A 14,033-nucleotide genomic window follows, 5' to 3' on the forward strand; every position below is an offset into this window, starting at 1 on the left:
TCTTCTTTTTCGTTCTTCTTTTCTCCTTCCCCCGTTCTTCTTCTCCTTTTCCTCTTGCTTCTTTCCATGTTTTCTTCCTTTGTCTTCTTCTTCTTTTTCCTTCTTGCCCCCTTCCTCCTGAAAGGCCTTCCTTCCCCCTTTCTTCTTCCCCATCCCCGCTCCCCTCCAGCTGCAGACGCGTATGACCTGTGCCTGGCGAGCGGGCAATCACGCCACAGGTGTGCTCTCGAGCCACACCCGTGGCACGCCTTGGGCTCCCACACTCCCTGGCCTCGTGCTCCCCGATCCACAAAATCTGACATTTCTTGTGCTGCACGAGGCCAGGTATGGCCATAGGCCATACACGCCTGCAGAACGGGGCTGACGGGCATAGTAATGTCCCCTGTCAGCCCCCAGGGAGAACATCGCGGGAGGATGGAGGTATCCACCCAACCTCTTTGGGTCCTCCCTGAGGAACGCCTGAAAACCTCTCTTCCCATTCCAGAACCCCAGGGAGTCCCTGAGGAGCCTTGCTGAGGAGACATTGTCCATATACCTCCCCAGGAAGGCCCTCACCTCTCATCCTTGACATGGGGTTGTACATTGTTACTGTCACCACCCTGAAATTGTTCTTTGCCAGGCTGGTGACTGTAAAAGACACAGGCCTCTTTCCTCCCTCCTTCCTTTCACCTTCTTCAAAATTCCATCATGTTTTTCTTCTGTGTAGAGGTCACATCAAAGCTCTCCATTTGGTTCCTTGAAGGCACAAGACTTCCTTTACCTTCAAGCTTCAGGCCCCCATCAAGATGTTCCTCCAAAATGTCTCTCTCCCCAAACGGCTTCCATCTCCTTTTCCTTCCAGGCAAAATCGCAGTCCGTGTTTGCCGACCCAATCCTAGGGAACCGCCATTTTCCTTGTTCTCCATTTTTTCAAAAAAAAGCTCTCTTCAAGAAAAAGAAGCCCAAAAACTTTCTCTGAAAAAAACTCTTCAAAAAAAACAAATTTTCCTCTCCTACCGCCCTCCTTCGACCTTTTGACTCAGCGGGCTCTGGGGCACCTCAGTACCAAGCTTGATCTGAGCCAAAAGGCCGAGAAGCGATAACCCACAAATGGAACCCTGCAACCGCCGGGCCCCCGGGGGTCTCGACAGACCTCAGCGGGTAGGCAAAAGCCGGCGGCTCCTCCCTCCCTCAGTCACTCAGTCACTCAGTCACTCACTCACTCACTCACTCACTCACTCACTCACTCACTCAGTCACTGGCATGTGTTTTTTGGAAAAAGTCGCTAATGTATCTTTAAGTCACTATCCTGGCCCACCTCTGTCTGTCAGTCAATTTCTCTTGAAACAAGATAGCGGGCTCTGCAAAGAAGCAAAGCCCCTCCAAAAATACGTTGAACTCGTAAGTGTTCCTCTCCACGGAAGTCTTTAGTAAAAGGCGAAAGGCTTGTGCGTAATGAAGAGAAACCAGAATCGTATGGAAGTCAGAGGTGGGGGCCCGACACACACTCTGTGCACTCTAGGCCGGGTACCCGCGGGTGCTCCCGGAAGCCACTCTTCCAAGTTTTCCAGGGCTGTGGATAAAAAGAAGGTCAGAGACAGAGACACAGAGACAGAGACACAGCGACAGAGACACAGCGACAGAGAGAGAGAGAGAGAGAGAGAGAGAGAGAGAGAGACACACACACACACACACACACACACACACACACACACAATCCTGGCCCAAATTTTTTTTTTTTTTTTTTTTTTTTTTTTTTTTTTTTTTTTAACAAAATGGCGGGAAACGGGGACCCCATTGAAGAGCGCTTCGCCTTTCTTTCAGTTTGATTGAATGTTTCTTTCCTTCTTCTCTTCTTATGCTAGCTAGCTAGCTAGCAGCTAGCTAGCTAGCTAGCTGTTTACATAGCTTTGCGAATGAGCATTTTTCCTTGACAACGGGAGAAAAGTGTTGCACCGTTCCCGGAGGTACTGCAATACCGGGTCGATGCGTGGAGCGGACGGAGCAAGCCCCATTTCCGACTCCCTGTTCGAAAAATCCATTTAATATGTAGTCCCCCGATGGGGGACGTATCAGATATTAAACTGATAAGAACAGATTTTTTTTTTGAAAAAATAATTTATTTACACTCAAAACCATTCATACCATTACAAAATCATAAGTCTCATTCATTCTCAATCTATTTACAACACCAAATCACCAGACACCAAACAAAAACAAACCTCAGGGGAGCATCGTCCCTCCCCGTCATACCTAACCAATACCTAACCCTTCCCTATCTTCCCTTCCCTAATCTATCCCCTTATAATTCTCTCTCTAACACTCCCAGCCCTAAACCCCCTACCACAGCCCTAAACCCCCCTTCCACCTCTCCCGTGCCGCATGCTGCCCCCACTTCCTCTCCTCCCTCTTCATCCTCCCCCTCACATCACCTTCCACCCTCCTCACTATCCCTTCCACCCCCCAATCTTTCCCTGTCTTTACCAATTCCTGCCTGGCTTCCCACAGCCCCCGTTTAAAGAGGCTTATGAGAAGCCAGAGCAGAAACCTGTCCCTATTCGTTCCCCTCGCTCTCCCTACACCTCTCTCTAACCTAGCCCACGTCACAACAAAATCACTCCTAACCAAACCTAGCAGCACCCGTGCCCTAGCCCAGACTAGTCCGGCAAAGGCACAGTCCCAGAAGGCATGGCGCACAGTCTCCTCCCTGCCACAAGCAGATCTTGGACAGGTGGGGGATCGCGACAAACTATGCCGGTACATAATGGCACGTACCGGCAAGCACTTATGGAGGCCCAACCAATTCAGGTCCTTGAGCCTGTTGTCCAGGCCCCGCGCCTGCACTCCCTCCCAGACCACTGACGAGATGCCCGCTACAGGCGCAGGACTCCCTGCCTGCCTGACCTCCTCGTACAGGTGCCTGTGATCTAAACCTACTCGGGCAACTTCAACCTCGGGGTGCGCACGCAGCCACTTGGCCGCATGGCCAAAGTGCCACGGCAGCTGTTCCGCCCGAGGACCCGCGTTAGACCACACCATTACGCTTCTCGCCTGATACGAGAAGAACACCCGCAGGAGGTAACCGGACGGGTGTATAACCGGACGAGCAAGCTCCGTCAACAGGAAAGAAACAAAAATGGCGTCCAGCTTGAGGGGAGATGTGGTACCCCCTACCTCCCTCCCCGATGGGACAGAGCATGCGCGCCCTGGCGACCCACTCGTACCTGCCACCCCACATGAACTGAAACACAAGCCTCACTAGAGACTTTCTCAGACAAGCCGGCAATGGGTAGATGTACGCCAAATACAAAAGAGATGGCAATACATCCACCTTTAGGACCAGGACCTTACCTATAAAAGACAAAGACCTAGCCTTCCACATTGCTAGCTTCCTCTGTACCACTGCGATACCCATGTTCCAGTTCAGCGTCGCTGAGCCGGGAGGTCTCAAAATGGACCCCGAGAATCCTCAGGGCCCCCTCACAGAGAGATAACCCCCGGGCACATCCGTCCTACCGCGCCATCTTCCGAAAAACTTAACGGAAGACTTTGCATGATTCAGAACCGCCCCCGACGCTTGGGTGAAATCCCCAATGATGGCAAGGGACCTTGTCAGGCACGAGTCCTTGCATAAGCAGCAAGGAAGTGTCGTCGGCGTACTGCGTCATCTTAACACGCAGCCCACCGCTTCCAGGGATCAACAAGCCCTCCACCCCTGTGTCTGCCCTAATGGCAGCCCCCAGAGGCTCCATGTACAGAACAAAGAGGAGCCGAGAGCGGGCATCCCTGCCTGACCCCAGACGAGAGGTCAAAAACGTCACCTAAGTGACCGTTTACACTGACTCGACACCCCGCTCCGACATATAAGTACGGATCCATCCTATAAACTTCTCCCCAAATCCTAATCTACCTAACACCCTGAATAGAAAGGATCTATTCACGCGATCAAAGGCTTTCGCCTGATCTAGCGCTGCTACCATTAAAGGCAGCCCTCTATCTTCAACCCAGGCGATGGAGTCCCTGATCAACTGTAGGTTCCATCTTATAGAGCGACCCTCTACCCCGCACGTCTGATCCTCATGGACGACGTAGGGAAGGGCTGTGCGCAACCGATCCGCTAGGACCTTTGCAAGCAATCTTGTAGTCTACACACAGCATGGTCAATGGCCGCCAGTTGCCAAGGTCTGTTGCGTCCCCCTTCTTATAAAGAAGTGACAGCACACCAACAGCCATTGATCCCCCGGGACCCCCGTCTCAAGGATGGCCTTCAAGACTTCGAGGACCACTGGTCCAAGTATACCCCAAAACTTGAGGTAAAACTCAGCCGGCAGCCCATCCATCCCAGGCACCTTCCCTTTTCCCATCCTCCTAAGAGCGCTCTCAACCTCTTCTAGTGAGATCTGGGCCTCCATCACGTCTCTAATGTCCTCCGGCAACCGCCGGGACAAGTGTTCTAAAACACATTTCCCTGCTCTACATCTATTTCCCTTTCCTTAAATAAACCTCGGAAATGATCAGTTGTCACCCTGACCATCTCCTCTGGTTTACTTACTACACTACCATCTTCTTTTCTAACTCCATGCATTACCTTCCTACTCTGCCTAGCCCTAACCGACTTAAAGAACATAGCGGAACAAGTCTCATTATGTTCTAAAAAGCCACTATGCGCACGCTCCAGGAAAGCTCGAGCCTTCTGCTCCTGCAGCTCCCTGAGCTGCGCCTTCAGGGCTGTGGATCTCTCCCAGTCAATCGACCCGCCGAGGTTGCCTGCCTCGTACTCAAGTTCGATTAACCTTTGGATATGATCCACCTCCCTCCTTTCCTCCCTCTTTTTCCTCTTACAATATCCTATTATAAAGCCCTAATCCTTACCTTAACTAAATCCCACCACTCTAACACCCCTCGCACATGGACCGGAGGCCTTCAAGCCTCCGAAAGAAACCAAAAACTGCATCAACGAAAGCCTGCTCCTCCAGTACATCCCGATCTAGTTTCCAGTACCCCCTACCGAAGAGGCAGACTGGCGACCCCACCTGCAGGAACACCCCGTCGTGATCCGAAAGAAGACAGGCAACAGCCGCCCAGACAACTGACCCAAAGACCTGGATACAAAAATATAGTCGAGCCTCCGCGCAACCCCTGGAGTTGCGCCATGTGGGACCGACCATTGCCGGAGTAGTGTGCAGGCCACCATCAACCAGACCATGGCAAGCCATTAGCCCGGTGATGGCGCCTGCACTACTATCACCCCTATCCCTAAATCTATATTAAAATCCCTCCTATCACCAAGTGCCTATTTGTGACACACAGGGGCGCCAGACAGTCCACCATCTCCCTCCTGTCTGCCGCCACCTGTGGCCCATACACCCCAAATTAACCTATATCTAGCTATCCCTATATGTGACATCTATCCCCAAAACTCTCCCCTGCATTATAACAAAAGTGTTCTCTACCTTAACCTCTCTATTCCAAACAAAATCCCTACCCCTGTTGAGTGCACCCCTCCTATGCCCCAAACTGATTCCCCCTTATCCCACTCCTCCTAAACCTTTTGACATCCCCTCCATCCCTCAGGTGAACCTCCTGTAAAAAACAAAAATCAAAACCCACCCCTTCTAAAAAACTAAAAACCGCCCTCCTTTTAACAAAATCCCTTAAACCCCTTACATTTAAACTAAACAAATTTAACAGAAATATTCATTTATATTATAAAATAAACAACACAAAAAACCCAAACAACCAAAAACAAAACAGGAGGCTCACCTGATGCTCCCCTGGTCCATCTCCACCCGACAGGGACGCCTTCCCCTCCTCCTGACGCCCCCCGTCCTCCTCCATTCCTCCAACCCAGGATGCAGGATTGGTGTTAGGGCCACCAGGCAGGATCAGAGTACCCTGCACCCTGGGCTCCCCACCAGCTTCCTCCCTATAATCTTCCAAACTGAGGCTAGGGGACCCCATCTCCTCAAACAGGAGCTGGGATCCCCCCCAGCCAAAACAGCCCGATCCACTCCCAGGGATTCCTCCCCCAGGGGCTGAGGGGATAAGAGGGCTGAGGAAAAAGGAGGACAGGGACTTCCTCCTTAACCCCATCACTCGCTTGCCCCCCCCCCACACCTTCCCCCTCCCCCTCCCCATCCGTCAGGTCTGCCCCCTCTCCCTTTCTTTTTTTTTTTTTTTACAGGAGGTGGAACCAGGTCTCCGGCCCCTCCACCAGAGGTCAGCGGGGAGACAGCACCTCCCAGCTCCTCCGCCAGTCCTCCCTCATCTCCTCCACCAAGGTCATGTCAGGCCCCCTCCCCCCACATGTCCCCCCACTCCCCCTCCCCTCCTGCCACTCCCCTCCCCCCCAGGTCCTGCCACAGGCACCCCCCCCCCCCCACAGGTCCTGCCCAGGCACCCCCCCAGTCCCCTTTCCCCACAGGTCCTGCCACAGGCACCCCTCCCCCCCCACAGTTCCCACCAGGCACCCCTCCCCCCACAGGTCCTTCCTCAGGCACCCCCCTCCCTTCCTCCCTTATCTTCATTCTCCTTTTCTTCTTCTTCTCTTCCTGTTTTCTTTCCTTTCTCCTCTTCTTTCTTTTTACCGTCTTGACCTGGTCTTCTTTCTTGGAAAGGCCTTCCTTCCCCCCTTCTTCCCCCATCCCCCGCTCCTGCTCCCCCTCCGGCTGCAGACGCGTATGACCGCTGACGAACCGGGCAATCCCGCCACAGGTGTGCTGACGAGCCACACCCGTGGCACGCCTTGGGTTCGTCACACTCCCTCGCCTCGTGCTCAGCAGATCCACAAATTCTGCATTTCTTTATGCTACACGAGGCGAGGATATGACCATAGGCCATACAGCGCCTGCAGAACGGGGGCTGACGTGCGTAGTACAACGTCCCCCTGTCAGCCCCCAGGGAGAACATTGCGGGAGGATGGAGGTAGCCACCCTGCCCATTTGGGTCCTCCCTGAGGAGCGCCTGAAAACCTCTTCTCCCATTCCAGAACCCCAGGGAGTCCCTCATGAGCCTTGCTGTGGAGACCTTGTCCATATACTGCCCCAGGAAGCCTCTCACGTCTTCGTCCTTGACATGTGGGTTGTACATTGTCACTGTTACTACCCGGAAGTTACTCCTTGCCAGGCTCGTGACATTATAAAGGCACATAGGCCTTTCTCCTTCCACTTCTTTCACCTTCTTCAGAACTTCATCGTGCTTCTCCTCTGTGTAGCAGGTTACATCAAAAGCCCTCTCCATCGGGTTCCCTGTAGGCACAAACATCCTTTACCTTCAGCTTCAAGGCACCCCATCAGGAGTCCTTCCAAATGTCTCTCTCCCAAATGGCTTCAACCTCCTTTTTCCTTCCAGGCAAACCTCACGTGTTTGCCAATCCCGATCCCAGGGAATTGATCCTCGCCATTTTTCTTGTCTTCTCCATTTGGAAAAACCAAAAAAAAGCTCTCTTCAAAAAAAAGCCAAAGAAAATTTTGAAAAACGGAAAAATTTCTCTTTTCCTCCCTCCTTTCTCCTTCGACCTTCTGGCTCAGCGGGCTCTGGGACACCTCAGTACCAAGCTTGATCTGAGCCAAAAGGCCGAGAAGCGATAACCCACAAATGGAACCCTGCAACCGCCGGGCCCCCGGGGGTCTCGACAGACCTCAGCGGGTAGGCAAAAGCCGGCGGCTCCTCCCTCCCTCAGTCACTCAGTCACTCAGTCACTCACTCACTCACTCACTCACTCACTCAGTCACTGGCATGTGTTTTTTGGAAAAAGTCGCTAATGTATCTTTAAGTCACTATCCTGGCCCACCTCTGTCTGTCAGTCAATTTCTCTTGAAACAAGATAGCGGGCTCTGCAAAGAAGCAAAGCCCCTCCAAAAATACGTTGAACTCGTAAGTGTTCCTCTCCACGGAAGTCTTTAGTAAAAGGCGAAAGGCTTGTGCGTAATGAAGAGAAACCAGAATCGTATGGAAGTCAGAGGTGGGGGCCCGACACACACTCTGTGCACTCTAGGCCGGGTACCCGCGGGTGCTCCCGGAAGCCACTCTTCCAAGTTTTCCAGGGCTGTGGATAAAAAAAGTCAGGTCAGAGACACAGAGACAGAGACACAGCGACAGAGACACAGCGACAGAGAGAGAGAGAGAGAGAGAGAGAGAGAGAGAGAGAGAGAGAGAGAGAGAGAGAGACACACACACACACACACACACACACACACACACACACACAATCCTGGCCCAAATTTTTTTTTTTTTTTTTTTTTTTTTTTTTTTTTTTTTTAACAAAAATGGCGGGAAACGGGGGACCCCATTGAAGAGCGCTTCGCCTTTCTTTCAGTTTGATTGAATGTTTCTTTCCTTCTTCTCTTCTTATGCTAGCTAGCTAGCTAGCAGCTAGCTAGCTGTTTACATAGCTTTGCGAATGAGCATTTTTCCTTGACAACGGGAGAAAAGTGTTGCACCGTTCCCGGAGGTACTGCAATACCGGGTCGATGCGTGGAGCGGACGGAGCAAGCCCCATTTCCGACTCCCTGTTCGAAAAATCCATTTAATATGTAGTCCCCCGATGGGGGACGTATCAGATATTAAACTGATAAGAACAGATTTTTTCTTTTGGAAAAGTTTTTATTTACACAATTCCTTTAAAAACAGCTCATACATTCAGTTAATCATTTATACACATAAAAACGGCAACAAAGCATAAAACACAGCATTTGAAATTTTACATTTAAATTTGTTAAAAGTACGTGTTGTTAAAACCAATGACAACAACTGTGAATAAAAGTACTTTCTTTGTAAAAAAACATCAAATCTGTAAAAGCCATTTTAAAATGTGTACGAAATGATTCAACAAAGATAAAACATTTTTAAGACGTTAGAAACATGTTAAAAAGTCACTTTGTTAAAAGGCTGTCTTCAATCGCTTGTACAGGAGCGGGGTGAGTCCTTATCAAGCTCGCCTCATCCTGCTCTCCCGAATAGACCATCGTCCCGTCCTTCGGGGCCCAGAGGAGATCCCTCCCCTAGGCGCATCGCCCTAGGCGCCGCAGCGCTGTCAGGCCGTGGCCGCCGGGACCTAGGGTGTTGTGGGGGACCCTTCGCCTGGGGTCGAGGCCCCCTTCCGTTCGTACCACCCCAGGGCTTCCGTGGCTACCATGGCCACTGCCTGGGGGGTGGTCTCTACGTTTTTTGCTACCAGCAGGTTACGGGAGGACCACAGTGCTTCCTTCAGACACGTGAGGGTGGGCCAGAACTTGGTGAAGGCCTTCGGTGGAATGGGCCTTCGGCCCACCCCGTACAGCACGAGCTGAGGTGTTAGGTCCTCCCCTGCTGGCAGACACGAGGTGATCAGGGGGCCTGCTTCCTTCCACAGGTCCCTGGCGGCTCTGCACTCCCAGAGCATGTGCCTCACCGACTCATCTTGGCCGCAGCCCGGTCGGGGGCACGCGGATGTCCTCGCCATGCCCCGTGAGTGCATAACGGCCCTGACCGGGAGGATCTCGTGGGCGACCATCCAGGACAGGTCCCGATGCCGATTCAGGAGTGCAGGATGGGCCACGTTGCGCCAGACCGTTGTGGGCTCGCCTATAGCGAGCCCGCGCACTGGACACACTGGTTCCCGTTCCTGCACAAGAGAGAGAAGAGAGCGGTGTTTAGTTAAAACCGTGACTGCTTCCTTTTCCAGTTTGAAATGTCTTAAAAATTTCTGGAGCTGGACGTAGTGGGTGGGGAGCAGGAAAGAGACTGGGGCTCGCAGGTCGACTGGGATCAGCCTCAGAGTCCTGAGGTAAGATCCCAGCCAGAACCGTGCGAGGGCCTGTGTCTTGTTATTGACCGGGGAGGTGGCCAGAGTCAGATGTAACGCTGTGTAGCGGCTGCCCAGGAACAAGTAGAGGTCAGGCAAGCCTTTCCCCCCCCTTGGACCTGGGCCTCTTGACCACCTCCCTCCTCAGCCTCTCCCACTTGCTTCCCCACAGAAAGTAAAACAGCATCCGCTCCAGGGCTAAAATACTCCTTCGGGGGGGGATAAAAACAGAACTGATTAATAAAAGCACAGGTAAAATCACAGCTTTAATGATTAAAACCTTGCCCTCAAAAGTCAGCTGTCGTAGTCCCCAAAAACCCAGTCTCTGTCTTACTGTCCCCAGGATCCCACTCCAGTTCCCACTCCCTCCTCCCTCCTGGTCAAACTTTACCCCCAGTACCCTTATGTCCGTCAGTTTAACTGTCAAAGGTAGTCTGGTCAAGTCTGGGTCTGCCCACGGTCCGAAGAATTGGGCCTCTGTCTTGTCTCTATTCAGTCTCGCCCCAGAGGCTCGTCCGTACCAGTCAGTCCTGTCCAGAGTCCTGTCGACGGATAAAAGGTCAGTGCATAAAATGTTGACGTCGTCCATGTAAAATACGCACTTGGCGGTCATCCCCCACTCCCGGGATACCCACCCCACTGATCCGTTGGTCCCTTCTCAAGACCTGTGCCAGTGGTTCAATGCAGGCCACGAACAGAAGAGGAGATAAAGGACAGCCCTGACGGACGCCGCAGTGCTACTCCCACTGCTTTTGACAAATGCCCGTTTACAAGGATTTTGCTGGTGATATCCCCGTACAGCAGTCCCACCCAAGCTAAGAACCTGTCCGGAAAACCCATTTTTTGCAGTACCTTAAAGAGGTACTGGTGCGAGACCCGATCAAAGGCTTTTTCAAAATCTAAATTTAGGACTACAAGCCGCATATTTCTGTCTCTCGCATAACAGATGGCATCTCGGATCAGTATCAGGCTGTCCGTGATCTTCCTTCCGGGCACGGCACAGGTTTGGTCCGGGTGGATCACCTCCCCTAAAACAGAAGACATTCTGAGTGTTAAAACTTTGGAAAAAAGTTTACAATCAAAATTTAAAAGGGTAATCGGTCTCCAGTTTTTCAGGTCTGTCCTGTCGTTTTTCTTGTATAAAAGAGTCACGATCCCCACTCTAAAACTGTCGGGTAGTCTGTCGAGGTGTTCGAAGTCAGTAAAAACAGTCAAAAGTTCGTCGGCTAAAACATCCCAAAAGGTCAGATAAAACTCCAAAGGGAGGCCGTCCTCCCCGGTGATTTACCCCTCTTAAAACGTTTCAGTCCTTGGTCGATTTCTGTCCTCGTCAGGTCTTTTCTCAGGTCGTCCGTGTTGGGTAAGGTCTTGTCAAGATATGTTAAAAGGTCCCCCATTGTTCCCTCGCACACGTCTTTTTCCCCAAACAGTTCCCCATAAAAGTCCTCGACCACTTCCTTTATTCCCTCTGTGTCTGTTTTTAAAACCCCGTCCTTGTTTTTCAATCCTGTCATAATCCTACCCTGGCTAACTATTTTCTTAAAAAGTACCTAGTGCACTTCTCCCCCTCTTCTAATTCCCTTTCCTTACTTCTTAAAATAACCCCCTTGCTTCTCTGTTCTGCTAAAAATGCCATTTCCTTTTTAACTTCTTTAATTTCTTGGTTAAAATCAAAGCCCTGTTGGCGTAAGTTAAAATACCTTTCCAGTCGCTTTTGCAGTCCCACCATGCGTCTATCTTTTGCCTTGCTTTTTTCCTTTCCTATCTCTCTAAAGAAAGTCCTCGTCCTTCCCTTCACCATTTCCCACCACTGTGCTCGTGTGTCAAAAAAGTCCTGTAGCGTCTGCCACTGGCTGAACTGCTCTCTGTACTGGCTAACTACTCTATCATCTTCTAGCAGGGAGCAGTTCAATTTCCAGGGCCCTCTTCCCACAGTCACACCCGAGGTTAGTGAAAGGGTGCACGTCAGCATTACGTGATCTGAGAAGAAAGCAGGGGTTATTCTAGCATCAGTTGGGGGACAGTCCCGGGTAAACAGATAATCAATGCGAGAGGCTCTGGTGCCGTCACCACTGGTCCAGGTGAAGCCCTCCTCTCTTGGATGCAGGGTTTTAAAACAGTCCGTCAGTTTAAAATCCCTGCACAACCCTTGCAATAAAACACTTGACCTGTCTACCTTAAAATCCTCTCCTGCCCCTCTCCTGTCTGCTCTACTTAAAACACAATTAAAATCCCCACCCACCACTAGAGGATCCCTCCCTAGCATGTGGGACTGCAGGTCCTCTAAAAGTGCGCACCGGTCATGTTTATCATTAAAACCATATACGTTTAGCACGTTAAAATCCCTCCCCATAAAAGTACAATTGGCTAAAAGAGCACGCCCACCTACCACCACCGTGCTCCCCTTCACCACCACCTGTGGGGTCTTGATTAAAATGGCAACACCGTCGTTCTTGTTAAAATTTGAGCCACTCCAAAGGGAGGGCCCGTGCTGCCACTTATCCTCCCATTTGCTGTAAGAGGATAAAAAGGGTAGACCACACTCCTGTAATAAAAACACATCTGAGTTAAACCTTTCTAAAAAGGATAAAACCGACTGTGCTCTCATTGCTGTTTTCACGCTCCTCACGTTTATAGTGGTGATTTTAAAAGCCATAAAAGGGGTGAGTAAAAACAGTGCTAAAAGAAAAGGCATTGAACAGTTAAAAGGGGATTATTTTTCTGGTGATTTCTCTCTCTCCCTCCGGGGTAAAGGGGGGTGGAAGGGAGAGGAGGTTAAAACTGGGTTTAAAAAGGAGACTTGATTGGGGGAGTTGGAGGGGAAGGTTCTAAATTCTTCCTCCCCCTGGGAGCTCTCCCATTCCACCTTTCCTTTTTTCTCCTCGCCCTGTTCGGGGTCGGAGAGCTCCTCAGCATTTCTTTTACGTGGGGGGAGGTGTTCCTCCAGAATCTCCCCCCCTTCTCCCATGTCTCCCGACTCTGTCTCCCTGGTGCTTTCCGACACCGTCCCTATAATGTCTGACCCACTTGGGGAGCTTTCACTAAAGATCTCTCCAGAGCCGTCTTTCTCGGCCCTTTCTCCTTCAGGGGTCACATTAGTCTGGGGCAGGGGGTTGGGGTGGGGAGGGTTTTGTCCTCTCCTCCCACTACTTCCACCACTGCTCCTTCGCGCCCTCCACTACAGCCACCGGCTCCACCACTATCTCCTCCACCACCACCGGCTCCACCACTACCTCCTCCTCCACCGGCTCCTCCACTACCACCGGCTCCTCCACTACCACCTCGGCAACTGCCGCTTCGGCCCTCCGGCGCTCCGAAGCCCGGTCCGCGGCCGCCCACTCCCTCCTTCCGAACTTGGCCCTGTTGGCCCAGGAGGAGGGGCAGTCGCGGATGAGGTGGGACCGCTCGCCACAGAGGTTGCACGACCTTCCGTTCGTGCATTCCTCGTAGCGGTGGCCCACCTCCCGGCACTTCATGCAGACGACCTTTTGACAGGCGTCTGCCAGGTGGCCATGTTCACCACACTTACGGCACAGCTTGGGCTGGTCCTGGTAGTGAACATGGCCCCTGTTCTCTCCGAGGACTATGGTGGATGGGATGGCTTTCAACCCACCATAGCCCCCAGGGTCCTCCCTTTGCTGGACAGTGACCCTCCAGGCCCCTGTCCAGATCCCGTCAAGGTCTTTTACCTGGATAAGGGGCCCCTTTACGTTGCAGTACCTGTCCAGCCATACTGCAACGTCCTCCGGCTGTACGGTTTCGTTGTACATACGGACAATAACGGTTTTAATGCTATTGTCCGTCAGCTTGGTCACCTCGAACATTGCTGTGAGGGACCCCTGGGTGTTCAGGGAGTTCTGGAGTTTCCCCCAGAACTCCCTCAGGAAGCTGGCGTTGGCAAAACTGACATCGAAGCCCTTCCTATAGGGGAGGGCTAGGATGCAGTTTACCTGCGCGGGGTGGAAACCGAGTTCTTTCTGGAGGAATTTTCTGGAGAAATCCAATCGGGATAACTCCATTATTTTCCCTCCCTTCTCCTTTAAAAGGAGGCGCACTGCATGGTGCCTCCTCATGCCAGCCTGTGCTGCTGACATGATGGAGGCCCACTCCCTTTACAACCCAACACCAGTGAAAAGGGGGGGGAGGGGAAGGGAAAAAGGGGGAGGGGGGTTTGGAAAGGGGGAGGGGCAAGTGAAGGGAGTGGGGGAAGGGTGAATGGAGTGGGGGAGGGGAGGTGGAGTTGGGGGAAGGGAAGTGGGGTTGGGGGAAG

At 52.0% G+C, this 14,033-nt stretch overlaps 2 non-coding genes and 2 pseudogenes across 2 annotated transcripts; all 4 read right to left on the minus strand.

Annotated features, from left to right (window-relative positions):
* Positions 1 to 1,337: 1,337 nt before the first annotated feature.
* On the minus strand, positions 1,338 to 1,454 carry LOC127921244 (U5 spliceosomal RNA). The gene has a single exon (XR_008108547.1). It is a non-coding gene; the product is annotated as a U5 spliceosomal RNA (small nuclear RNA).
* A 470-nt stretch (positions 1,455 to 1,924) lies between these two features.
* Positions 1,925 to 2,102, minus strand: LOC127921246 (uncharacterized; annotated as a pseudogene).
* A 5,709-nt stretch (positions 2,103 to 7,811) lies between these two features.
* Positions 7,812 to 7,928, minus strand: LOC127921245 (U5 spliceosomal RNA). The gene has a single exon (XR_008108548.1). It is a non-coding gene; the product is annotated as a U5 spliceosomal RNA (small nuclear RNA).
* A 481-nt stretch (positions 7,929 to 8,409) lies between these two features.
* LOC127921240 (uncharacterized) lies at positions 8,410 to 8,584 on the minus strand (annotated as a pseudogene).
* Between the last annotated feature and the right edge of the window lie 5,449 nt (positions 8,585 to 14,033).

This window comes from Oncorhynchus keta, unplaced genomic scaffold, assembly GCF_023373465.1.
Source record: "Oncorhynchus keta strain PuntledgeMale-10-30-2019 unplaced genomic scaffold, Oket_V2 Un_contig_21807_pilon_pilon, whole genome shotgun sequence".
Classification (NCBI taxonomy): domain Eukaryota; kingdom Metazoa; phylum Chordata; class Actinopteri; order Salmoniformes; family Salmonidae; genus Oncorhynchus; species Oncorhynchus keta.